General features: G+C 47.3%; 1 protein-coding gene and 1 long non-coding RNA gene across 5 annotated transcripts in view; one reads left to right on the plus strand and one right to left on the minus strand.

The window, feature by feature from the left end:
- Positions 1-25,449, plus strand: part of ARHGEF18 (Rho/Rac guanine nucleotide exchange factor 18) — an 85,427-nt gene that overhangs the window by 30,831 nt on the left and 29,147 nt on the right. The gene's annotated exons all lie outside the window — the stretch shown is intronic.
- LOC144290649 (uncharacterized) lies at positions 13,732-21,585 on the minus strand. The gene is made up of 3 exons (XR_013358227.1): positions 21,441-21,585; positions 14,342-14,535; positions 13,732-14,252 (listed from the first exon to the last, which is right to left on the minus strand). It is a non-coding gene; the product is annotated as an uncharacterized LOC144290649 (long non-coding RNA).

The following is a 25,449-nucleotide window of genomic DNA, read 5'->3' on the forward strand; positions in this document are numbered from 1 at the left end:
TGTTATTCACAGTAGCCAAAAAGTGAAAACAATCCAGATGTCTATCAGATGAATGGAAAAATAAAATGTGATCCAGCTATACAATATCAGCAATAAAAAGTAATGCCATTCTCATACGTGTTAACAACACAGATGAGCCTTGAAAAACATCGTGCTAAGTGAAAGAAGCCAGTCCCAAAAGGCTACATATCTTCTGATTCCATTTATGTGAAATAGCCAGAACAGGCAAATATATAAAGACAAAAAAATAGGTTAGTGGTTGCCTGGGGCTCGAAGGAGGGGAATGGAGAGTGACTGCCAAGCGTGCAGGGTTGCTTTCAGGGTGATGAAAACGTTCTAAAATTGTGGTGATAGATGCACAATCCTGAATACACTAAAAGCCATGAAATCGTATGCCATAAAAGGGTGAGGTGTAAAGTATGTGAATTCCATCTCCATAAAACTGTTAAATAAGAGAGAGGCAGACAAGACACAGCCTGAGAATTTGAAGCACAGTGGAAATGGTTATGGGCATGGGACAGAATTTCAAGAAGCGGGTTGAAATTAGGTAGCTAGCGGGAACCTGGGTGGCTCAGTGGCTGAGCATCTGCCTTTGGCTGAGGTCGTGGTCCCAGTTTCCTAGGATTGAGATCCGCATCGGGTTCCCTGCAGGGAGCCTGCTTCTCCCTCTGCCTGTGTCTCTGTGTCTCTCATGAGTAAGTAAATAAAATCTTAAAAAGAAAAAAAGAAGAAACTAGGTAGCTAGAAATCCAAAGGGGAAAGAGAAGAAAACCCTAAAGAAATAGGGAGCACCTCTCTAACACAAATGGCACGGGGTCAGATTGCTGACACTAATAGATTCTTATTTTCCTAAAGCTGATGGTAGATGGGTCCCCGCCACGGAAGAGATGGTTGCCAAGTCCTGTGTGCCCTCCATCATGACAAAGGTTGAGGCAGAGATGTGGGGTCACAATCTCCCTATGGATGTAGCCTAGGTTCACGCCGCAAAGCCCACTCTCCTGAGGTGTGGTGGTTAGGCCAAGAGTCGGCTGTTGATAAAGAGAGAGCAGCTTGTGTGAAAGTCAGAGTCAAGGGGCACCTGGGTGGCTCAGTGATTGAGCCTGTCCGTCTTTGGCTCAGGTCATGGTCCAGGGGTCCTGGGATTGAGTTCTGCATCGGGCTCCCACGGGGAGCCTGCCTCTCCCTCTCCCTCTGCCTGTGTCTCTGCCTCCCTTTTTATGTCTTTCATGAATAAATAAAAATCTTAAAAAAAAAAAAAAAAGGTCAGAGTCAAGAAATAGGTACTGTTAATCAGGTATAGCCAGGGAGCACCGAGCTGGGCATTTTATGGGCTGGCGTGTTACCGTGGAGGACTTTATGGCCCTTGCCATCAGTGGGTGGAGGCCACTTTGAAAAGGCAGAGGCTGGAGACAGGGAAGTTCTTTGAGAAATGACCTGGACCTGAATGGGGACAGCGTGGGAAGAGGTGAGACTTGGACCTGTTCAAAGGGAGGTGTGTCAGGGCTTCGCTGACAGTGTGGGAGAGAGTGTGATATAGGTGACCCTGTGGACGGACGGGCCCTGAGGTCATCGGCTACTAGAACTCTTCCTTTCTCATTACGGGCACCCTGAAGCATGTAGGTGCTGTCAGTATGACCAGTTTGGATCTCAAGTTTCTCTTGCCCTAGAAAGGGGGAAGGTGTGTTCTCTGCCCTCAGATCAGGGTCTCTTCTCCTCACCCCCAACCACATACCCCATCCCAAGGCTTCCAGGGTCTAAGATCAGTAAAAGTAGCCCATCATAGACCATCAGGGGCCCTGAGGTGGTGCTTGGGGACCAGATGGGGGCGGAACAGGATAGCAGTCACTGCCTGCCAGGGGTTGGAGGTAGCAGAGGCAGAGAACCTGGCAGCTGAGTGATATGAGACCCATCAGAAATGAAAAAATAAATGTGACAGTAGAGCCACAATCTGGTTAATGTGTTTATGTAACCCGAGGGAGAAGCCTTGGGAGTGGGACTCTTATAAGCCCTTACAGTTCTGGGGCTTTTCTATCCATTCGCAGCGGGAATCAGCCACCCTTGTCCTCCACGTTCTACATGGGGAGCTGTGGCCTGGGAGCCTGGGGGGACATCTGCGTCTTTCCTCTGCTGTGTGATTTATAGCCCACCACCTCTCCCACCATGCTGGTGTTGTGAAAACGTCATAACCAATATGGTAGGCAGGACAATGGCCCCCAGAGATGCCCACATCCTAACCCCCAAGAACTGCAAATAGGTGGCTTTCTATGGCAATTTATGGAATTTTGCAGGTGTGATTAAGGATCTGGAGATGGAAGGTGAGCCCGGATTATCTAGGTGACACCAATATCATCCAGAAAGTCCTCATGAGAGGGAGGCAGGAGGGTCCGGGTCAGAGGAGGAGGTGTGATGGTGGAAGCAGAGGTCAGAGAGAGGTGAGAAGGTATAGATGGGGGTATAGATGGCCTCTGGCATAGATGGAGGGGCAGGAAACCAAGGACAGCAGGTGCCACTAGAAGCTGGAAACGCCAGGAAACATGTTCTCCCCTAGAGCTTCCAGAAGGTGGCAGCCCTCCGGACCCATCTCAGCCTTAGGCTCTGCAGCCCCACCAGAGAATAACTTGTGCTGTTTTCAGCCAGTTTGTGGTAATTTGTTACAGCAGCTGTAGGGAATGCGCACATCCACTTTCCATCTCCAGTGCTTGAAAGCTCCAATCCTCATTTGACCTGGGACCTGTTCCCCCACCCCCACCCCCTCCAGCATTCCCTTTTACTCTGGAAGTTTCTAGCACTCTAGGCCTCACTAAGGATTCTGTGTGCCTCCAGCAGGCCACCCTCCTTGCCCCTTCTCTATACACACGTGAGCAGAAAGATGGTAGCAGGGAGCTCAGGCCTGTTTCTGTGGTATTAGAGCTGCTACTTAAACACCAGTTTCCTGTCTCTCAAATTAGAAATATAATAACATTCCTCATTTCATAGGATCATGATTGCTTGTGAAGGGCTGGGCAGGGTCTGGGTGTGTTCGTTCATTCATTCAACACCAGGCCGCTGCTGTGTCCCAGGTACCAGGGTTGCAGCAGTCAAAACATAGCTTAGCCGTTGATTTGGGGGCTTTTTTTTTTTTTTTAATCTTAAAAATATAACTTCATTAAACAAGTGTAGAAAGTATGTACCAATAAGTAAAGATAAATTTTTGAAAAATGAAGTGTAACTACTATGGGCTGCTCCAGAAGTTTGAGGATTAATTAGAAGTCACATTAAAAAAAAAAAAAAGACTTTGTTTATTTACTCATGACAGACAGGGAGAAAGAGAGGCAGAGACACAGGCAGAGGGAGAAAGCAGGCTCCACTCAAGAAGCCCGATTTGGGACTCGATCCTGCAACTCTGGGATCATGCCCTGAGCCAAAGGCAGATGTTCAACCGCTGAGCCACCCAGGCTCCCCTTGAAGTCACATCTTGTAAATTAGTGCTTTTGAGTGTGTTCTTAGCTCCACCCAGCTTATTAGCAGGAAGCTTAAACCTTCTTTTGGTGGTTCTCCCTCTTCTAGAATGTTCCAAAAGCCCTGTCAAAGGGGAAGGCCCTTTAGTTTTCCCTGCTGTCCACAGAATCAGCCAGTCAGCTGCTGCTTTTTTTAAATGGGGGTATTATAATACACATACCATGACATTCACCCCTTTAAAGCATATGATTTGATGGTTTTTAATATATTTACATGTATTCCTCACCCCAAAAGGAAATCAAGGAGCCACAAGCAGCCACTTCCCATTTCCAGTTCCCAAGCCTCTGGTGACCACAAATCTACTTCCCCCTGAAGATTTTCCAAACTGAGTTAGCTTTCCGTTGGTCTAGAAGGTTCACCTTGCAGATGGGCCCAGAGATAGGGGCTTCTGGGACTCTACCATGTGTTTGATTTTGACCATGACCACGATGAAAACTAGTACACACATACACGATGGGATCCAGAGTTTTACCAAAGAATAAGAATACTCCTCTTTATTGCTCATGATAGACTCTGGCACTTTGCATTCTATTTTATTTTGTGGGAAGCTGTTTCCCCAACTCACTAAGGGGTCACAGTCCTCAGTGTCAGAACATTGCCTTGGGATCCCAGTGCACCACAGTAGGAAAAAGTTTAGCAAAGGATGGAGCATTTAGCAGTTCAATTAATAGCTTTGACTTTTGACAACTGTACTAGTTTCTTAGGGCTGCTGTAACAAATCACTACCATCTGAGTAGCTTAAAATAACAAATTTATTCTCTCACCGTTCCGGAGGCTAAAAGACTGAAATCAAGGTGTCTGCAAGATCGCACCCTCCGCTGAAGGCTCTAGGGAAGGATTCTGGAAGGCTACCCTAGGCCATGGTTCCTTGGCTTATGGCTATATCACATCCATCTCTGCCTCTGTATTCACTTGGCCTTCGCCTCTGCATGTCTGTCTGTGTATCTGTGTATATCTCTGCATCCAAATCTTCTTTGCCTTGTAAAGGTGCCAGTCATCGGCTCACCCTTAATCCAGGATGATGTCATCTTGAGATCCTTAAGTTAATTGTATCTGCAAAGACCCTCTTTCCAAAAGAGGCCACATTCCGAGGTCTGGGTGGACATGAATTTTGAGGGGACCATATTCACCCAACCACAGGAACCTTCTATTTCCAGCGACTCGTAAATGAGAACAAGTTGACAAGTTATTGGTACTCATTTCTTAGATTTTTTACAACATGTTGTAATTTTCAGATGATTTAAAGTCAAAATAAGCATTAGACATTGACTCACTCAACCCAGTAAGCGAAGAGAGGAAAGCAGAGGAGATCTTAAGGCCTAGTTTCTTGCTTGGAAAGCTTCTAAATCTGATTCCCTTGTGAATATAATTTGCTATACAATATAAACAGGTGCCAGATGCTACGATGTGTTGAATGTTTGCTTGTCTCCCTGTCCCTATGTAATCTATTCTTTCCCCCATGCATTCAGATACCTCCTTCATCAAATATAAAAGTCTTATCAATTTAGGGAGGAAAAGACAGGCCCATATGCTTGGCCCTGCACCTAGCTTACATAAGTACGTGAAATTGCTTTCTTCCTGACCTTGAGATGTGAAATATATTAAAATATATTCAAGCTCACACCTTTGCAGTACTAAAAGGAATGCTAGTAAAGGTCCTTGCAAGGTTCTGGAACTTTCCTGATACAGGAGCTGGTTGCCGACTTATATTAATAGTTAGAGCCAGCGTTCTTAGCAGTGTGGGGGATCCTGAGACACTCGGAAAGCAACCTCATACCTGTTTGCTACCAGCATAGACTATTTCAGGGCTCTGGAATTCGGTAATGAGTTCACACAGTTAATCCACTTCACTGCTTCCTTTATTCCATTCCCTTCCGTGTGTTGGGGATTAAAAGCAGGAGCTTCTAGTGCCACATGAGCCCTGCTGGGTGCATTTTGGTTGTTGCAATAGGCCCTCCCTTCCAGAACGAACCAAGTGGATAAGGTAGACCAGGAACCAGCAGACTTTTTCTGCAAAGAGGCCAATAGTAAATATTTTAGACTTTGCAGACCATACAGCGCCTGTTGCCGCTACTCCTGAAAGCAGCCCCGGACAACCAGGAAACAAGTGGACGTGGCTGTGTTCCAATAAAACTTTATTTACAACAATAGGTGGCTGGCCCTCTGGCTGGAACTTGCTCACCACTGCAGAGGACTCATGATTTTTACCATTCTGTTTCTAGGGCTGTGACTCCGATTTTGTAAATTTGGTGAGGGACACAGGTGAAGGGGACAGGAGATTCTCTCAGATGTGAGTTTGCACTGGGAGCTCCTTATGGAGCCTCAATACCCCTGACACCATTTCAGTTGTCGGTTTTTTACAGAAATGCAGTGCCCTTGAGTAATTCCCCAGGCTACTGGAAGCAAACAGGTTTTTTCTGGCATTGTATGTGCATGTGTTTTCTTCCCTGCCTTCCACCTTTAACAGAATGCTTTTTATCTGGTGAAAGAGAAAGCCACTGGACTCTGTCAAGTGTTTGATTTCCTCTGCCCTCCTTATAGCCACCTCTGCTAACATTTGCTCTTTATTTCCCAAATAAAGTTTTTTTAAAAAAAATACATATGGGGCAGCCCCGGTGGCCCAGCAGTTTAGCGCCACCTTCAGCCCAGGGTGTGATCCTGGAGACCCAGGATCAAGTCCCATGTCCGGCTCCCTGCATGGAGCCTGCTTTTCCCTCTGCCTGTGTCTCTGCCTCTCTCTCTCTCTCTCTCTCTCTCTCTCTCTGTCATGAATAAATAAATAAAATCTTTTTTAAAAAAATACATATTGGTGGCTCAGTCAGCTAAGCATCCCCCTCTTGGTTTTGGCTCAAGTCATGATCTCAGGGTCCTAGGATCAAGACCTGCTTGAGGCTCCTAGCTCAGTGGGGAGTCTGCTTCTCTCCCTCTTCCCCTCCCCCTGGCTTGTACCCAGGTCACACAAAATGCTTAACTCACATGGCATATGCTTTTCAGGGTCTGAACTACGCATGGGTGGTGCTGTCCTTACTGACACCAAAAACAATGTAAAGTTGAGCAAAGGGGGACAGGTGATCTCCAGGAGAGGCCCGGCAGCACAGGGCATCTGCACGCTCTTTTCTCAGATCATGAGGTGAAACCATGAAATCATGAGGTGAAACACCAACTTTCTCTTTCTTAGCAGTCACCTTCCAGCCCAAGGGGTCACCCCTCTGTCCCTTTGACCAGGTTTGCCCCTCATCGACCCCACATTGAAAGGTCATTTCCACTGGTGTCGATGTCATCCTTTAGGAGTGATTGTGACTACTTCTCTCTTGGTAAAATGTTCCAGAGCCACCTGTACCTGGCTGGCCCCTGTGAACTGGTTAAACTTGTTCATCCGAAGGAGTCGAAACACCCCGATGGAACGGAACGGGGTTTTGTTCTCATAGGTTCATTAACCATCCTTGCTAATTGCTGAGGTCCCTAAAAGGCAGAGGCAGGGCCCTTCCAGACCATTCAAGGGGCAGGGTGGGGTCCTGCAGAGTTCCCTGTATCCTGGAGCTTGTCTCTTGATGAAGCTGGTAGGTCTGTCACACCTAGAGTGGCCAGCAATAAAAGCAAATAGTTATTTTTTTTGGGTATATTTTTTTTATTGAAGTTCGATTTGCCAGCATATAGTATAACACCCAGTGCTCATCCTGTCAAGTGCCCCCCTCAGTGCCCATCACCCAGTCACCCCATCCCCCCGCCCACCTCCCTTTCCACTACCCCTTGTTCGTTTCCCAGAGTTAGGAGTCTCTCATGTTCAAAAGCAGACAGAAGTTCTTTTTTTTTTTTTTTTAATAAATTTCTGTTTTTAATTTTTTTTGGAGAGTTTATTTATTCATGAGAGACACAGACTGAGAAAGAGAGGCAGAGACATAGGCAGAGGGAGAAGCAGGCTCCTTGCAGGAAGCCTGATGTGGGACTCGATTCCTGGTCCCAGGATCACAACCTGAGCCAAAGGCAAGCACCCAACTTCTGAGCCACCCAGGCGTCCCTGAGTCTCTGCATTTAATTCTTTTGAGTATACACGCTGAAGCAGGATTGCTGGCTGTTACCATTCTGTTTGACTTTTTGAGAAACTACCAAACTTGTCCACAGCAGCTGCACCATTTTCCCTTCCTGCCAGCAATCTATGAGGATTCCGGTTTCTCCACATCCTCATCAACACAGGCTGTTTCCCATTTTTAAAAAACTCTACCATCCTAAAAAAAAAAAAAAAAAAAAAAAAAAAAAAAAAAAACTCTACCATCCTAGTGGGTGTGAAGTGGCTTCTTGTTGTTCTGATTTTCATTTCCCTGATGATGAGTGCCGTTGAGCATCGTCTCATGTGATTGTTGACTGTCTCTGTATCTCCTTTGGAGCAAATGTCTGTTCAAGTCCTTTGTCCACTTTTTGAATTGGGTTTTTTAGTTTCTTTATGAGTTTTTTCTACTGGTTGCATCTGACGCTGTAGAGTCTTGCAAGAACTGAAAAGCAAGTGTCATATATCTACAACTTTTGACGTCTTGAGGTGCATCACCAGAGGTGGTGGTGGTCCCAGGCCTGGGAAGGAAGCAGAAGAATTGGCCTGGTGTGGCCTCCTAACCGCAGACCAGATGACTCCTGCCACTGAAGAGGGGGTGTTTAAGGAGGCAACAGCAGTCATAAGCCTGAAAGCCAGTGTGAATCATTAGGAAGAAACCATATCTCATCATTCCTCTTCTAGTGACAACTATCCAGCCCAGTAGACCAGGGAAACGAGGTGGAACATGTGGAAGTGGGAGGCACTTAATCGGGTCCCCCACAACATTCTTGGGGCACACAGGTGTTAAGATAATTCTGAGCTAATCATCCTGTAACCAGGCTCATAACTAGTTAGATGAAAGCTCCTTACGGGTATTAATTAGTGTCCCTGGGTCAACATAGACAGGGACCGCCCCTGGGCTCTGTCCTCTGTCCTGACTGCCAGTTTACTATGTAATTTAGAAAGATAAAAGATGTAGAAAGTTTAATGATCAAAGCTGGAGCTGACAGCTGGAGGGGTGACCTTCATCACAGTGTCATGGAGTCAGAACCCAGAAATCTCAGTGACTGAAACAACTGGCTGAAGTCAGCAGGGTTAACATGAGTCTGAAGAATGTTTCAGCTCCTGTGCCTGCCTCTTAAATCATCCCAGCCTTGGCACCGTGGACCTTTGGGGCCAGGTGATTCTCTGTGGTGGAGCCATCCTGTGCTCGTGGGACGTTGAGCGGCATCCCTGGTGGTGACCCACTCAATGCTGGGAGTACCCCAGCCATCATAACAGTCAAAAACGTTCCCAGACAATGCCGAATGTTGGCCAGGACGCAGAATCCCCCCTGGTTGAGAACCATCGATCTAAATAAGCAACTACAGAAACACAGGATGGGGAATTAGAACGGAATGACAGCCTAAAGGAGCAACTCTGAGATTTCAGTTAAGGATAATAGTTAAAAAAAAAAAGGATAATAATAGTTTGAGCCAGTGCTTGTGATACAGCAGTCCTACCCACACCCACCCCCAAAAGAAACTAATATAATTAAATTAGGTTGTTCTTGTACCAAGAAAACTGGCAACAGAGCCAGGACCCTAAAGATAGCTAATTCTGTGTCTCATCCGGTTCAATCCCAGGAGCTCTGCAAAGCAGTCTCCCTCACCCCGGAATCTCGCCCACTCCTTGCCTTCTGGTCTTCTGCAGATATCCTGCTCTTGTTCACATCTCTCTCCTGAGCTCCGTGTCAGCCATCACCTTGAGTCACCAGGGGTAGCTTGGGCAACTTCACTCAAATCGAACTTACCACCTCTCCCTTCCTCTGGCCCCTGGCTCTGCCCTTCCCTGGTCACCTGCATCCAATCCCAACCCCCTCCCTGCCCATCACCCTGCATCCACCTGCATCCCCTTTCAGGTTCTCCCCACTGCAGCCACTGCTTCCGAGGGCAAATGTGATCAAAGACCTCATGTGTAAACTTTTCTTTTCTTTATTTTATTTTATTTATTTATTTGAAAGAGAGCATGAGATAGATCACAAGCCAGGAGGAGGGATAGAGGGAGAAGCAGGCTCCCTGCTGAACAGGGAGCCTGAGGCAGGACTTGATCCCAGGACCGTGGGGTCATGACCCAAGCCGAAGGCAGACACCTAACCAACTGAGCCACCTAGGCGCCCCATGCATAAACTTTTCAGTGGCTTCAGTTTTCAGGATAATAGTATAAACTCCTAGGATCCCAAAGGCCCATGACAGAACCTTCACACACACAGTTGTTCCCTCCACCCTGTCCTTCTGCCCGCTTCATTTCTCTTCATTTCTCCCCTGACCTGCCCCAGACCAGGTCTCCCTCTGCCCCTTCCTTCAGCAAATATTTATTGAGCATTCACCTTGCCCCAGGCCTTGTGCCAACAACGAACAACAAACAGAGATCCCCACGTGTGTGGAGTTTCCTCTAAGAACCCAAATATGCTTCACTCATTATTTGTGGATTCCAGATTTTTTAATTCACCACTGGCTAACAATTATCTGTAACCCCCAAGGCTCATGGGCCCGCACTGTCTTGGTTTGAACTCGTTCTATCAAACAAGGGTCCTTTTTGCGGTGTATTTAGTGCCACGTTTTTGCATTTTTGTGCTTTTTGTTGGCTATTTTGCTGTTGAAAGTGGCCCTGAGCATTGTACCAACATGCTGTGTACTGTCGCTAGGCACAAGAAGACTGTGATGCAAAGAAAATACACATATCAGGCAAACCTCGTTCAGACGTGGGTTATAGAGCTGTTGGCTCTGTTCAGTGTTTATGATGCAGCAGTGCATATTGAATAAGGTCTCTTCCAACCAAAACACACAGAAAACAAGGTGAGGTATTGATGGGCTGACGAAAATATGACCAGAAAAAATACGACCAGAGTCTTGTGGAACCTGAATTCCCTAGAAGCAGAGGCTGCTCAGTGTTTACTAATTCAGTGTTGATGGAGCCTTTCTAGACCTAAATGTCGCAGATCCTGAGTGCTCACTGTCTGTAGCGATAGAGATGGTTGGAGCCATGGAGAGGAGGGCACAACCGTCTGACCCTGTGGATTCCAGGGCATGAGAAGGAGAGGAAGTGGAGACCGTAGGGTGTTGCAAGGAGATTCATAGTTCTCTTGCATTTCCCCAAATACTTGTTTCCCAGGGGTCTTCCCCAGCACTAGTGATTGCGAGACCTCCCAGATTTGGCTTCCTGGCACACCTTTCCCTTCACTTCGACACTAAGGGGTGTGTGTTCTCTCCAACCCACATGTGTCCCTGCCTGTCCTCCCCCGCCAACAGAACTTCACCGCAGCCCATGGAGCCCCATCCCCAGTAAAGAGAATGGCCCATCCCCAGCCTGTCTTGGGAGCACACCCTTGCCCTTGACCAGAGCCTACTTTTGGCCTTGGATACCTATGCGCCAGTCTTCTCCTATCCGCCCTCCTCCAAAGCTCTCTTCATTAGACTCATCATTCTGTGGAGCCACCCCAGCTTGTGCACGACAACCTGCCCACGACACCTGCTCTTCCACAGGCTCCAGACCAGCCAGCTGGAGGGTAGGTTTGAGTCGGGTGTGAACGAGTCACACGGGAAGTCTGGGCAGGGCCCTTTTTTTAAAGTTACAAGCCTTAAAATACGTCCTTTAACTTAAAGTAGATAAACATACTTTTATTTGTCAATCCTTTGGTATCCTTTGGGCTTTCCTTGGAGACAGGAAATCCCTGTCATCTTTCTTGCTTTAAATCAGACCTGTAGAGGGACACCTGACTGGCTCAGTCAATAGAGCATGCAACTCTTGATCTCAGGGTTGTAGGTTCAGGCCCTGTGTTGGGTGTAGAGATTACTTAAGAACAAAAATAAATACCAGGCCTGTAGTACAGTCTCTGCACTCTAATTTCCATTTAATGAGAATTTCAGGAAAACCTTGAAATAGTGAACATTTCTAGGTTTCTATGATCAGTTTCCCCTAATTTGGGCTAGTGGGGTGGTGTTAGATCACCTTCTTCTCATCAGATAGTATTTTCATTTGCTTGTTTTTAAGTGACTTGCTTTTAAGTTTTAGAAACACTAACTCTTGCATTGTGTGGTTCAGGAGTTGAAGTAGCACTTTGTTGTTAAGGAATATATATATAATAATGAGTACTACTGGCATATATGGCTCTGGAATAGATTAGAAATGGCTCTAGTTAAGCAAATGTCTGCAGGCAGAGGGCCGCAGAGCCTCCTGTCTGCCTCATTTGCCTCATCCTGAGTTGTGCACCTGGATGGAGGAGAGGCTTGTTAACAGGAGACCTGTTAAATAGGAGTTGCTTAAGAATGTACCTGTTTGGGGCACCTGGGTGGCTTAGTCAGTTAAGCATCTCTTCTCTTTTTTTCTTAAAGATTTTATTTATTTGAGAGAGAGAGAGAGAGCGCGCACAAGTGGGGAGAAGAAGAAGTAGACCCCCTGTCTTGAGCAGGAAGCCTAATGCAGGGCTTGATCCCAGGACCTTGGGAGCATGATCTGAGCCAAAGGCAGATGCTTGACCGTCTGCGCCACACAGGCACCCCAAGCATCTGACTCTTGATTTTAGCTCAGGCCATAATCGGGGTTGTGGGATCAAGCCCCACGTCAGGCTCTGTGCTGGGGAGCTGGCAGGGGGAGTCTACCTAAGATTCTCTCTCTCCCTCGCCTCCCTCCAAAATAAATAAAGTCTTTTTTAAAAATAATGTACCTGTTCACCCAGGATGAAGAGCAGACCACTCATAGCAAAACCCTGTTTGGACTAAATATTGTTCTTCAGAATCACAGTCTTCAACTACTCGCATCTTATTTCCCTTGAATAGTCCAGCTGTTTCTACACATGGATTGCCCCCAGGTAGATAGTCCCAGGTTTCACTGTTACCCTGTATTTTCAGCTGCCTTTAGGACTTCTGTCCTGACGTCCTGGTGACATCTTGAACTGGCGGGGTCTACGGTGAGAACCCCCGTGCTCCTCGTGCCACTGTGCCCTCTCCCTGGCTTTCTCCAGTCCCACCCCCTGGGAGTACCACCCAGTGGCCCAAACCAGTGTCTCAATCTTCCCATTCTTCTGTGGCCACTCCCTGCCAGCATTCAGGACATCGTCACTGGCATGCAGACCGCTGAACTGGTTCCCTCCCTCTGTCATCCCTCTGCCTCCTCTGCTTGCTCACCCATGCCATCACCATTCTCTCTAGGAGCATGGGTCTCATCCTGCTTGGCCTTCACTTGAAATCCCCTATGATTCCCCATCAGGAAGTCAGAGTGCCCTAGAGTGGCACGTGACACCACACACTCCCAGCCCAGCCTGCCTTTTTTTTTTCTTCTTTTTTCCAAGATAACCAGCCTGCATTTTGATCCTCATCTCTGGCCACACTCCTCCCCTCCCTGTTCCCATGCCCCCTGCCTGCCCACCCCACACGGATCCCCACCAGACCCCTCACCACCCTCCCCTGGAATGGCCTTCCCCCTTCCTTCTTTCCTCCTAAAGATCTCCTACTCATCCTTCAAGACCCAGTGCAGGTGACCCCATAACCTTCCTCCTCCCCCCACCAGGAAGAATGACTCATCTTCCCCTCTGGAACACTCCCAGCTCCCATTACTTGTTTGCTAACATGTCAACATGTCACCTTCTTGATCACCTGGGCTTGTCAGGGTTGGGGATCTGCCTTACTCAGACACCATTATTCCCGTGGGAAGAGGTATTTTTATGCTTTTAAAACAAACTTGCAAACTTTTATCATTATTATTTTGGGGGAAACCTAGCCCTTTCAAAGGCTGTGACCGCCTGGACAGTGCAGGGCTCAATGGGAGGAGCTAAGCCCCAGTTTACCCACTTCCCAATACACAAGATTTTGTGTATTCTGGTATTGACCCCACTCCCACGGTCTTGTCTATGTGCAGGAAAATGTCAGTCTTTCTTTAATGAGGTGCTTGGATATTAGGGGCAGGCATGAGGAAGCCAACCAGTTGGCCTCTTGCCCTGTTCCTACATCTGTGCGTAGATTTATTTCCTCACTGGATCCTCCCCAAAGCCCCATGAGGTGGACTGCATTTACTGTTCCGCATAGATGACGAAACAATCTCAGGGAGACTACGTAGTTAGCCAAGATCGCCGAGGTAGTAGCAGCCCATGACAGAGTCCAGATTCAGACCCCCACTCTTCCTGACCCCCTCTGTTTTGGAAGAGAACAGTCATGTACTGGAATGCCCCTAATTCTGCAACCCCACGCTTTGGGGAAGAAACCCAAGCCGTGGATCTTACATAACCTAACAGGAGCAGGCCATGCAAAACCCGGCGCAGTGCTGATTTGGGGTGGCATCAGAAATTATCACCATCTGCTTTGAGCTTTTTTCTCAAACTTGTATTTTGAAATAATTTTAGATTTATGGAAAAGTTCTAAAGAGATTGTGCAGAGAGTTCCTACAAATAGGCCCTGCACCCAGCTTCCTCCTCATGCTCACCTTTCTTGTTTTTAATTATAAAAGTCATATAAGCATTGCAGAAAATTTAGAGACTAGAGAAATGAGAAGGAACACCCATGATCCCACCCAGCTAAAATGAGGCCATCCTTCTGTCGTGTCACCTTCCTGGATTCTCTGTCTTTATCCTTACTGTCCTGCAAGGGTGTCCTGGGTGGTGCAGTCCTTTGGGAAAGCAGTTTGGTAATATCAATCTAACATCATAAAACATCTGACCTTTGCCTCCAGAACGCTGTCTCCTTGAGGCTCTTGTCTGAAATTAGAGTGAGTCGAATGTCTAACAACAGACAGAACAATTACAACAGAGAAGTAATTCAGAAAAGTAATTAAAGTGGAGCTTACGAAGAGCAGAGCAATGAGAGAACGTGAAACATGTATGTGTCCACTGTGGTTAATGAACGTGAAGGGCGCCTGGGTGGCTCAGCTGGTGAAGCGTCTGCCTTCGGCTCACGTCATGATTTCAGGGTCCTGGGATCGAACCCCACGTTGGGCTTCATGCTCGTGCATGCGCACTCTCTCAAATAAATAAATAAAACCTTAAAAAAAAAAAAGAAAAAGAATGTGAACACCCTGCAGATACAGATCGGGGTACAGAGAGACCCTTGTGAATGACAGAATATTGATTCGTTTTAGTTGTAATTTTTTTTTACATTCATGTTTACGCTTGTACTATTAATTAAGAGGGATCGAGTCCAGGTAACAGTGGCATAGGTGATGTTTTCTCATGTGCCCTTGTCAGTGTTTGGTGAGGACCGTTTCTCATCAGCCAGGAATGAATCTCTGCAGGTGAAGAGTTCATACCACATTCTATACTTTGGGACAGTAACACACAGCCGACTGGATTTATGCCCAAGAATGTTCTCCTTTGTTCGCTTTTTTCCCCTTCCCCTAAGATGACTCACTGTCGCAATTTAGCCTTCATTAGTTCTTATCTTTATTTAAAAAGGACAACTTAGAGAAATGCCATCTTGGTATTAGACATTACTTTGGAGAAATGCCTTATTTATCAATAGAGAAAGCTAGCGCACCCCCTCCCCCAAAAAAAGCCCTTTGAAGTTAAGGTTTATTGAGGACAAGGAGGATTCATCCCCTCGGTAGTATAGCAGGTACTTCCCCGACTTCTGGTTGTTTGGATACTGAGACTTAGTTCTCTGCCTACCTGTCCCCTCTCGGCCTCATTTTCCCTCTTGTGCAAAATCAGAGTGATGTTTTTCTACACCTGTCACGGAAATGATGCTAGGCTGCTTCAGGGAGAGCTAGAACGGAATGGGCCACCCTTGCCAGGACTAAGGTCTTGTGTTAATATTTCCAGTAAGCAACATGTATGTGTTGTACTGCGGAGCATCCTAGACTCAGACATTCCAGAAGGAAAAGCAGCTCCAAATGGATTTCATGGGAGACTTGTGGTTTCTCACCATGGACCCTGCAGTGTTTTGTTTTGTTTTGTTTGTTTTTTCTTTTATTTGAGAGAGAAACAGAAATAGCACACAAGCGGAGGAGAAGCAGACTCCCTGTTGAGAAGGGAGCCTGACTCGGGGCTTGATTCCAGGACCCCGGGATCCTGACCTGAGCCAAAAGCAGATGCTTAACTGACTGAGCCACCCAGGTGCTCCTGGATCCTACAGTTTTTCTTACTGTGCTAGCACAACTCTTTTTTTTTTTTTTTATCATGGGTCACCTTGCAGTGTTGGAAGGATCTCAAGAGCCTTCTGCATTTCAGAGGAAGGCAACTCAGAATTCTGAGGCTGGAGGAGGCTGAGGAGCTCAGGTCCTGCTCTTGGGGCTTAGAGATGAGAATACCAATGGCCCCTCCCCTGTTTTTCCCTTGACAAACTGGAGGCCACGAGGCCTCTAACCTTGACTCAGGGCAAATAATGTAGCTCTGGCCTTCCTGCAAACACAAAGCATGAAAACCTGTCAGGAAAGCCCACATGCTGGGGCCAAGGGCAGGCTTGCATGTGTGTTTCCTGGGGATGGGGATGCTCTGAGCATCAGAAGGAGGAGGGCTGTCCTTGTGAAGTCAGCCAGGGTAGCAAGACTCCCACAGAGACTCAAAGAGAAGAGTGGGCTGGGAAAGGTCAACTGCAGAGCATGCGGCCCAGAGGCCAGTGCTGTAGAGGCAGGAGCTAGATCAGCTGACAGCATATCTGAGGGTGAAGAAGTGCACGAAGCTTTGGGGGCAGAGGAGTTCATTAAGGCATGAGCCATGGCGATAAATAGTCACTCATTTCCTGACCATGTCCTTCCAACACCTTCAAGCAGAATCCAGTAACCACACAGCCTGTTAATGTGGAGCTTTTTCAAAAATCCCACCAGAAATAATAGCCCTGAAAGCAGCAGGTTGCCTTTTTTTTTTTTTTTTTTAAGATTTCATTTATTTATTCATGAGAGACACAGAGGGAGAAGCAGTCTCCTGTGGAGAGCCAGATGTGGTAGATCCTAGAACCCCAGGATCATGACCTGAGCCAAAGGCAGGTGCTCAACCACTGAACCACCCAGGCATCCCAGCAGATTGCCTCTAAGGTGAAATAGTAGGCCTCACCCTTGGGTATCTTCCCAACCTCTCCACCTGATGGAGACGAGGTCTTTGTACCCATGCTGGGAGTGGGCTGGCCCAGTGCGTAGATCAAAGCAGTGCTGACATCCAGAGATGTCAAGTGACACCTGCCCCTTGCCCTCCTAGAGGTCAAGGTTCGGTGGAGCACGAGGCAGTATGATAAAAGCCCTAACCAGTAGTGTGCATGAAGGTAAAGGAAGGGTGCAGGGAGGCCTAGGCTGTGGGGGTGGGAAGCAGGAAGGGCAACCCAGAGGGACTCTGGCCAGGCCGCAAGGCTTGCCGGGCAAAGGGGTGCCCGAGCCAAGGCACCCATGACTAGGAGGCTCCTGGTGCTGCATGTCAGTGTGGCTGGGGTGCAGAGTGCAAATGGTGCATGACTAGAACAGGGAGTCAGAGCCAAAGCTCTGGAAGTACTAACTGGTATGTGGTGAGACACAGGGCAGCAAGGTAGTGGGATGGGAGGGCACGGGTGCTCCCCCCAACCCCTAGCTCCAAGGAGGTTGCAGCTTAGGCTGACCCGTCAGGGAACAGGCGTGAGGCCCATGAAGTAGACAGAAGGCAAGGCCAGTGACCCATTGGACCTTGGGGTGCCACAGAAGGCTGTGCTGCGGGTGCCACCCATCAGGAGCTGACGCATGGAGGGAAGGTCCTATGAAGATGAAGGCGATTCCCAGAAGAGCATGGGGAGGGGCCTCTACTGGGAAGTGAGCCTCTAGGCCTCATTCCCTGGTGGGGGAGGAGGGCCTTGAGGGAGGGCCTTCTGTCCCCAGGGTACCAGGAGTGCTCAGAAGAACCCTGTCCAGTGCATCCTGAGGGATCTGAGAGGCTGCACTCTTGAGCCCGCTTGCAGAGTGCAAACCTAGCCGCCAACCCCCCACCACCACCACCCCCCAGTTTAATCCAGGTTAGTTGCCGTATAGTGTAGTATTAGTTTCAGGCTAGAATTTATTTATTTTTCTTTTTAATTTTCTTAAAATATTTTATTTATTTGTTAGAGCGAGAGAGCACAAGCCAGGGGGAGCAGCAGAGGGAGGGTGAGAAGCAGACTCCCCACTGAGCAGGGAGTCTGATGCGGGGCTGGATCCCAGAACCCTGGAATGATGACCTGAGCCATAGGTAGATCCTTAACCATCTGAGCCACCTAGGCACCCCTCGGGTAGAATTTAGTGATTTCATCAGTTGCCTGTAACACCCAGTGCTCATTACACCACGTGCCCTCCTAATGCCCATCACCCAGTCACCCCCATCCCCGCACCCAGCTTCCCCTCCAACAAGCCTCAGTGTGTTTCCTTAGAGTTCACCATCTCTTGTGATTTGCCTCCTTCTCTGTTTTTATCTTCTTCTATTTTTCCTTTGTTTTGTTCATCTGTTTTGTTTCTTAAATTCCACATAGGAGTGAGATCATACAGTTTTTGTCTTTCTCTGACTTATTTCCCTCAGCATCATACCTTCTAGTTCCATTGGCTTTATTATAACTCTGTGAAGCCATTGGAACCACTCGATTGGAGGAACATTCCTGTTTAATAAGCAGTTTCACAGCCATTGCAAAAGATTTCTGGAAGAAAGAAATTGTCGAAGGTTCCTGAAATCTCTTGTACAGTACAGTGGAATGAATGCTTATGACACAGTCTTCAGCAGAAAGGCAGAATGCAAAATTGTATCTTCAGTTGGAGCTCACTCTGGCATTAGGTCGAACTGTGCAAATTTTTGTAAGTTATAAATGGTTATTAGCAGCAGTTCCCCATAAATGGAATTAATAGAAATAAGAATGGAACGAAATGTTCTATAACAGGAGTGGTGGTTCTTTCTGATTTGTGAAATACTGGGTGGTTGCTTTTTAATTCTTCTTCTTATTATTATTATTATTTTAGATTTTATTTATTCATGAGAGACACAGAGAGAGAAAGAGACACAGGCAGAGGGAGAAGCAGGCTCCCCATGCAGAGCCTGATGTGGGACTCGATCCCAGGACCCCAGGATCACAACCTGAGTCAAGGGCAGATGCCCAACCACTGAGCCACCCAAGAGCCCACTTTTTAATTCTTAAAACTAGGAATTCCTCATATGCGCCAACCTCACCGCATGTGCTGTGAGCCTCAGAAGGAGAGTCTGTTTCCACGCCTGCCAGCAGGCCAGCCCTTACGAGGACCATCCTTTAAAAAAAAAGGGGGGAGGGGAACTATCCTTGTGTTCCTTTTCTCTGGCCAGTGTCCCCCATTCTGACACTCTTCCTCTCACATATGGCTGAGATCCCTTGATTGTTCTATCAACCCTCCCGGCGTGTTCTGCCATGGCCTGTGTTTGGCCCACCTGCATCTGACCCTCCGTGGTACTTGTCAGAATACAGCTTTCTAGGTGCCATCCCAGCTGGTGTCCCAGTGAACCATCTACTCGCTGAACTCAGCCTCGGCCTGAGATGAATGCCAGGGCAGGCTTGGCTGGCCAGCAGTTTGGCCCTCCCGACTCTTGTTATCACACTGATGTGGATGAGGTCTAAGATGACCCAGCCCTGCATGCACCACACTGCAGATTTACTGAGCCTGGGGCAGGCACTCAGCAAACTGCCTGGATTATCTCACCTGTGCCACTGTTGGGGATCTCCCCCCACCCACCCATCTTTGCTGAGTCTCTTGACAGTTTCTTCATTGTAGCCTGTCAGGTTACTTTTAGGTTAACTCACCTCCCTGTCTTTATTTCCAAACCTCGTTTTAAAGGAGCTCCTTCAAATTGGCAGATGCTCAACCACTGAGCCACCCAGGTGCTCCTATCCCTGAGGTTTTTGTTTTTGTTTTAAAGATTTTATTTATTTATTTATTTATTTATTTATTTATTTATTTATTCATGAGAGATACAGAGAGATGGAGAAGTAGAGACACAGGCAGAGGGAGAAGAAGGATCCATGCAGGGAGGATCCAGGATCACACCCTGAGTCAAAGGCAGACGCTCAACCGCTGAGCCACCCAGGTGTCCCTATCCCTGAGTTTGTTTTTTTTTTTTTTTAATTTTATTTATTTATGATGGTCACAGAGAGAGAGAGAGAGAGAGAGAGAGGCAGAGACACAGGCAGAGGGAGAAGCAGGCTCCATGCAGGGAGCCCGACGTGGGATTCGATCCCGGGTCTCCAGGATCGCGCCCTGGGCCAAAGGCAGACGCTCAATTGCTGAGCCACCCAGGCATCCCTATCCCTGAGTTTTTAAGATGAATTTCCTTTCTCCTTTCTCAAACCACAATCACTTTGCCCTCCTGCCACCTTTGTCACTTCTGTCCTCCCCTCCCCCGGCTCCCCAGAGTTGCTCCATATGGGCTCAGACAGTCTCACCCCGAACTGTCTTCATGTCTGAGTCAAACTTCTGACCTGGTGACTTTAATTTGTGCAGTTTGTGTTCAGCGGCTGCTGTGTGCCCAGCACTGAGAAGGCAAGATTAGCTCCGTGTCCCCCTCTCTGTCCTTTTACCTTCCTGCCTGCCCTGCTAAGCATATTTCTCTGACCCTTCCCCACAGAAATGCTGGAGGTATGGAAATAACAGAAATTTATTTCTCACAAGCCCGGCGGCCAGCAGTTCAAATTTAAGATGCCAGCAAATTCGGTTTCTGGTGAGAGCCCTCTTCTTTATGCAGAAAGATGGGGCAGGAGGAGGGAGGCATCTGGCTCTCTGGTGTCTCTCTTTCTCTCTCCTTTTTTAAAGATTTTATTTTAATTATTTGAGAGAGAAGCAGACTCCCTGCTGAGCAGGGAGCCTGATGCGGGACTTGATCCAGGACCCTGAGATCATGACCTGAGCCAAAAGCAGACACTTAACAGACTGAGCCACCCAAGTGCCCTTCTGGCGTCTCTTCTAATATAAGGACACTGATCCTGTGAGATCAGGGCCCCCCACCTGATGTTCTCATTTAACTTTAATGACTTCTCGGAGACCCTGTCTCCAAAGACAGCCACTCTGGGGGTTAGGGCCCCAACATACAAGTTTTGGGAAGACACAAACACCAAACATTCAATCCATAACATGGATGAACCTTGGGCAGCCCTGGTGGCTCAGAGGTTTAGTGCTGCCTTCAGCCCAGGGTGTGATCCTGGGGTCCCGGGATCAGGTCCCACACCAGGCTCCCTGCATGGGGCCTGCTTCTCCCTCTGCCTGTGTCTCTGCCTCTCTCTTTCTCTGTGTGTGTCTCTCATGAATAAATAAATAAAATCTTTAAAAAAAAAAATGGATGAACCTTGAAAACATCATGCTAAGTGAAATAAGCCAGGCACAGAAAGACAAATACTGTGTGATTCCACTTAGGTAAGGCACCTGGAGCAAAAGCCTCAGAGAAACTAGAAATGGTGGGGGCCGGGACTGGGGGTGGGGGTGGGGGTGTTGTTTTTGTTTAATGAGTACAAAGTTTTTGTTGGGGATGATGAAAAAGGTTTTGGGTAGAGATGGTGTTGGTTACACACATTGTGAGTGTATTGAATGCTGCTGAATTGTACACTTTTGAATGGTGGAAGAGATTAATTATTCTATACATTTATTTTACCAGGATACAAAGTAATAATGGAAGGAAGGAAGGAAGGAAGGAAGGAAGGGAGGGAGGGAGGAAGGAAGGAAGGAAAATAAACCCAACAATACTCCGTCCCCTTAGTTCCAGGAAAGACCCTCAGCTTCACAAGGAGCAACCTGTTATTAAAGACCCAGGGATCCCAGGGACACAAGTGTCCTGCGCCAGCAGGAAGGGACAGAACGTGATACCCCAGACCAACATCCTAGGTTTCGAGCCTACTGAGCTGAGCCCAGGGCCACCCGGTAACTCAACCAGGGTCATCCCTCAAGATCCTCATATTTGCCTGTTTTGTTCTACACGGTGGTCCCCTGGAGGGGTTGCTGCTCAGAGAACCAGGTTTACCTTCTCATGTTTTCTCATCAAGGTTTATACTCCTCACAGTCCTGTTGGTATCCCCAAGTGAAGTTAACTTGCTGTGAGGTCCTCGGACCGGTCTTATTTCCAGGGTAACCCTCTCGGAATGTTCTGAAGGCTACCTTCTTAGAGAGAACTGATCCAGAGCCGCCTCCTTGGCCGTCAGAACTGCTTTCTGGAGTCTTGGTTGTGTAGTGTCGGGCACCTTCTTCCAGTAATCCTTTCTGAGAGGAGGCTATGCATGCCCTTTGGTCTTCCCTCTGAGAGGTCAAGAGGAAGGAAGGAAGAGGCAGCTGCTTATTCGTCCTGAGGCATCCAGGAAGCAACAAGAGTTCTTTATGTGAATGCATTCTTAGGAAATGTGGTTTTTATTCATTTGATGGGTCTTAGGGGCTGAATTGTGTCTCCCCTCTCCGAATGCCTGTGTGGAATCTCTAGCCCACAGTATGATGGTATTTGGAGGTGGGGCCTTTGGGAGGTAATTGGATTTAGATGAGGTCATGAGAGTGGGCCCCCAGGATGAGTGCCCTTGTAAGAGGAAAGCCAGAGGGCTTGCTCTGTCTCTCCTCCTTGAGCACACAGGGAGACCTCGGCTGGCTGGCTGGCTGCAAGCCAGAGAGCCCTCACCCAGGACAGAGCCCTCACCCAGGACCGAGGCTACCAGCGCCTTGATCTTGGACTTCCCAGCCTCCCAAACTGAGAAATAAATGTCTGTTGTTAAGCGCCCCCAGTCTGTGGTCCTTTGTTATCTCAGCCCACGCCAACCAAGACCTTGGTCATGAGTGTTGTTTTGGGGTTATTTTTTTGTTGGTGTCGTTTTTGTGCGTTTCAGACTTTTCCTTGTGAAATCACTGTGGACTCCCAGTAAATTGCAGAAGTCACACAAACCCTTCACCCAGCTTCCCCCGTGGTTCCCTTCTGGGTGAGTATATAGGACAGCAAAACAGAAAATTGCATCGGACAGGGAGTGCATCCAGTCCTGTGACATTTGATCACCCGTGTAGACTCCCGTGACCACTGTCCCTGAGATCCAGGGCCTGTTCCGACGCCATGAAAATCATCCCCTGCACTTGGATCCACCACTCTTAACCCCAGCAGCCACTAATCTGTTTCCATCTCTGGAACTCTGTCATTTCAAGGGTGTGATAGAAGTGAAATAGTACAGTGTCCTTTTGAGTTTGGCTTTTTTTCTCTCGGATGGCACCCAGGAGGTCCATCTGGGTGGCTCAGCGGTTGAGTGTCTTGCCTTTGGCTCAGGGCATGATCCCAGGATCCTGGGATCGAGTCCCTCATCGGGCTCCTTGCAAGGAGCCTGCTTCTCCCTCTGCCTATGTCTCTGCCTCTCTCTCCGTGTCTCTCATGAATAAATAAATAAAATATTTTTTAAAAGAGGGGGTGCTTTTGTGGCCGAGCAGGATTCTGTGGTCTGCACAGACCACAGTCCGCCTGGCCATTGGCCCCTCAGGACATCTGGGTTGTTGTTTCCGGTTTGGGGCTCCTCCTGAATAAAGCTGCCACAGACGGTCACACATACAGGTTTCTGTGTGTCTGGCCATATGCTTTGTGTTCCTCTGAAATAAATACCCAGGGGTGCAGTTACTGTATTTTCTCTACAAATTGCCCCACTGTGTTCCAGGCTGGTGGCACTAATTTTCCATTCCCGATGGCAGCGTGTGAGTGACCTGGCTTCTCCACACCCCGCCTGTTTTAGAGCTGTCACTCTTTCTTGTCTTCGCCCATCTTATGGTGGTTTTATTTGCATTTCTCTCGTGGCTCATGAGCAGAGTGCCTTCTCATGCGCCTTTTTGACCATCTGTATATTTTCTTTGTGGGAAATGCATCTTCATCTCTTTTGCTAATTTTCTAAATGGGTTGTGTTTTTACGATAGAGCTTTGAGAACTTGTTACATATTCTACATGCTAATCCTTTGTCACATAGGCGGCTTGCAGATACCCCGCCCCACCCCCACCGTCCTCATAAGGAGCAAAAGTTTCCAATTATGATGAAGTCAATTCAGAGTTGTGGGGCTTTTTTTTTTTTTTTTTTTTTTTTGTCCTTTGTGGATCAGACTTTCAGTGTCTTATCAAAGAACTCTTCATGAACCAAGCCCCAGTTCCTGAAGATTGTATCCTTTATTACCTGTGAAACATTTTTTAATGTTACATGTTTCATTTCAGTCTGGTCCACTTTAAGCTCATGTTTGAGAAAAGTGAAGGTTCAGGTTGCGGTTCATTTTTATTCTTAGACATGTAGGCGTTCTTGTCCTTTCTATATATATTTTTTTTTTAAGATTTTATTTATTTATTCATGAGAGACACACAGAGAGAGGCAGAGACACAGGCAGAAGGAGAAGCAGGCTCCCTGCAGGGAGCCCAATGTGGGACTCCATCCCAGGACTCCGGGATCATGCCCTGAGCTGAAGGCAGACGCTCAACTGCTGAGCCACCCAGGTGCCCTGTCTTTTCTATTTTTAACTTCCAGAACTATCCATAGAATACTAATACAGAATATTTTGCAGTGACATAATTGACAGGTGTATCACTCGACAGCATAACTCACGTGTCCCTCACCACCCTGCCTGGTATTCGTGCAAAAAATACATAAATGCTGTGAACATGATTCTTTTTTGCTGTATGGAAGGGATTTTTTTGAACCCAGATCTTAGGATCACTCACTATTAAACATTATTTCTCCATTTACGAAACCATTTATACAAGCAGTTAATTAACAGTGGATGGCAGCATTATGGATTATTTCTACTTTTATGCTTTTTTGTGATTTTTAAGTTTTCTACACATATAGTCAAGAAGATAAGCACTTTTTTTTTTAATGGTGTTTGCTAGGTTTGACGTAATTTGGTAATAGAAGGCTTGTGAATGATTTTTATTGGGTAATAGGTTTAGGAAGAGAATTCTTTATAGCTCACACTTAACTTCTAAGCCCCAAGATGCTCCCCCCCCCCACACACACACACACCCTGCTGCCCTTGTCCCCTGAGGCACAGGGTTAAGGTTTTTTTGTTGTGTTTTGTTTCTTTGTCTTCTGTGGTTTTATTCTTCTTTTTACCATCTTGGCTTGTGTAACGCCAAAATGAAGCAGGGCAGAGAAATCGATGAGTTGTCTTGGCATCGATTTAGTCTATTCTCAGGTGGCTGAAAAGCCAGGAACTGTGAACTGAAGACTTCATTTTGTCTCAGATTTTCTTAATTGTCTCTCGAACACTCGCCTGAAGCGCGTGCTTGCTAGAACTCTCCAGAGACAGGTGGCAATCTCAGCCTGAAAGGAAAGTCTTCACTGAGACAAAGAATAGGGGCAGGGACAGGGACACAGGACCTCAGTAAATATGAGAAAAGTAGCAATTATTTTGAAGCCAAGCTTTTGAAACTGCTGCGCAGCTGGGGAAGGCTGTTCCCGCCTAAAGCTGCCACTTGGCTGGCCCCTTTGTGTGGCCCTTTGCAGAAAATTGGGAGGAGACTTCTGTGCCAGGGCCCAGCTGCCTTCAAAAGATGTTCCCAGTTGCTTCCCCATCGAGCAGCTGGAGGAATCTGCCATTGAGAATATAAAATCTTGCCAGAAAGTCGCTATTGTTAGAAATAAGCATGCTTCTAGATTGTAAAGGACAATTGAAAACCAATTAAGGTGGTCGCTGGGTATGTCACATTGGGCTTCCTCGATAAATGACTTTCAGGGGGTTTGTAACTATGAAGTCTTGTTAATGAACTTTCCTTGTGAGCCCTTAGGCTTCCTACCAGAACTAATGGATTGTGTGCTTGTGTATCAGGGAAAAGTCTGTGGCCTGCAGGACCTACAAGAGGCCAGGGTCCTGCTGGGAGTAAAACTATCCTGGAAGTTAGCCCCTCTGCACCTGAACTTCACAGTGTGGGGTCCAATGTTCATGTCAAGTATGGGAATACCTCGTTGTATTGCACTTTGCAGATACAGCGTTTTTTAACAAATTGAAGAGTTGTGGCAAGCCTTCATCAAACAAGTCTGTCC

The sequence above is a fragment of the Canis aureus genome, chromosome 19 (genome assembly GCF_053574225.1).
Source record: "Canis aureus isolate CA01 chromosome 19, VMU_Caureus_v.1.0, whole genome shotgun sequence".
Classification (NCBI taxonomy): Eukaryota; Metazoa; Chordata; class Mammalia; order Carnivora; family Canidae; genus Canis; species Canis aureus.